We start from the raw sequence: 1,949 nt of genomic DNA, 5'->3' as shown, positions 1-1,949 counted from the left end.
AAAAAATAGTAATGGAAAACTCCCTCCATGCCCCTCCCACCTCCCCACATGCCCTCATTATGACATCAGAGTGATGGTAGTCCAATCATTTGGCTACGGAACACAGTATAATTTACATAGGACTACTGATTGGCTGAAAGGCATAAGCCCGCCCCCAAGATGATGTTTGTGTACAGATAGTTTCCAGAGAAACCTCACTTTGTGCTGGAGGTTGGACAAGGAGAGTGCTGTTCCTCTATCATCCTAAAAAAAAGAGCTAAATTTGGTAAACAATCAGGAGATTTGATCCCCCGTTGTAGAGCTAATTCAGACAACAGACTTCTGGGATGTGTGCCCAGTCCATTTTCCCATATAATACTAGAAAATCTGGGAATTCGTTAGTATTAAATGAGTTCCAGAAAGAAAGGACCTCATGTTTGTGACCAACATTTTAGGGAAGGAGATGACTTTGTGAAGCAGACACCAAGCTTCAGGCAGGTCAGAAAGTTGATAAATCGGTCCTCAGAACAAAAATCAGATGAGCTGAGGAATCTTCAACCAGCTCTTCCGGGAAGACCACAGAATTGTCCTGCCACAAAAAGTCGCTTGGTGGAAAGAGGTCGTTCCTATGTGAAAACCCGTAGAAGAGAGAAAAATCCTTCCCCTGAGAAGTATCATGTTACAGATAAAAGACCCACTGCTGAGAAGCACTGCACTACAGTTAAGAGCACCTTGGCTGAGAAGCTTTTGTTAGCTGAAAAACATCGTGCTACAGAGAAGAGTTCCTCTGCCAAGAAACACCATTCTGTTGAAAAAGGTCATACTATAGGGAAATTTTCCTCTGCCTGAAAGTACCCCGCTGATAGGCACCTCTCTGGGAAAAGGCGTCACTTTTCTGAGACAAGTCATTCAACTGAGAAGCGTCTCTCTGTTGAGCAAGATCTTCCTACAGAGAGAGGTCGCCTTATCAAGAAAACTCGTCTCAGGAAAACATCATTCTACAGAGGCACGTGGTTTGACTGAGAGAGGCCCCTATGGTGAGAGAGGCCTCCCTATCATGAGAGGTCAACCTGCAAAGAAAGGACTTTCTACAAAGAAGAGTCTATGTACTGAGAAAAGTTACTTGGATGGGAGAGGTCCCTCTACTGAGAACCATCACCCTGAAGAGAAAGACCTCCCAGTCAAGAAATTTATTTCTGCACAGAGAGATCACCAGGTAGAGAGAGACCCCTCTGTAAAGAGAGGACTCTCTACAGAGAAAAATCACCCCATAGGGACAATTAGGCCAGCTGAAAAAAGTCACCTGGCAGAGAAAGCGTCGTTCACCAGAGAAGACTAGCTCTGCAGTGGGAGGTCGCCTCATCAAAAGCTACCCCGTAGAGGAGGGTCATTTATCTAAGGAGGACAACTCTGCAAAGAGAGGACCCTCTCCTAGGAAAGATTGTCGCACAGGGAGGCCTCACCTCAGAAAAATGTACCCTGAAGAGGAGGGTTACTCATTCCAGTGGGGTAACTCTGAGGAGAGAGGACCCTCCGCAAGCGAAGATCTCCCTGCAGGGAGAGGTCAATCCATCATAAGCCGCCCTGCAGAAGAGGGTCACTTTTCTGAGAAAGGTAACTCTGCAAAGAGAGGGTGCTCTCCTGTGAAAGATCACCACACGGGAAGGCTGTGTCTCAGAAAAATCTACCCTGCGGAGGATTCGTTTAAGAAAGGTATTATGCTGCGGTAAAAAACAATGACTTCTCGAATTTTGCATGCAAATGGATGGAAATAGAAAACACTATCCTGAGCGAGGTAACCCAGACCCAAAAAGATGAACATGGGATGTATTCACTCATAATTGGTTTCTAGCCATAAATAAAGGTCACGGAGTGTATACCTGGTGAACCTAACGAAGCTAAAGAAGAAGGTGAACCCAAGAAAAAACATATAGTTATCCTCTTGCCTAAGGGAAGTAGATAAAATTGCC

This window comes from Alexandromys fortis, unplaced genomic scaffold, assembly GCF_014885135.2.
Source record: "Alexandromys fortis isolate MF-2015 unplaced genomic scaffold, M_Fortis_MF-2015_v1.1 scaffold_194, whole genome shotgun sequence".
Taxonomy (NCBI): Eukaryota; Metazoa; Chordata; class Mammalia; order Rodentia; family Cricetidae; genus Alexandromys; species Alexandromys fortis.
The sequence above is the reverse complement of the archived record's forward strand: the minus strand, read 5'-3'. Positions refer to the sequence as shown.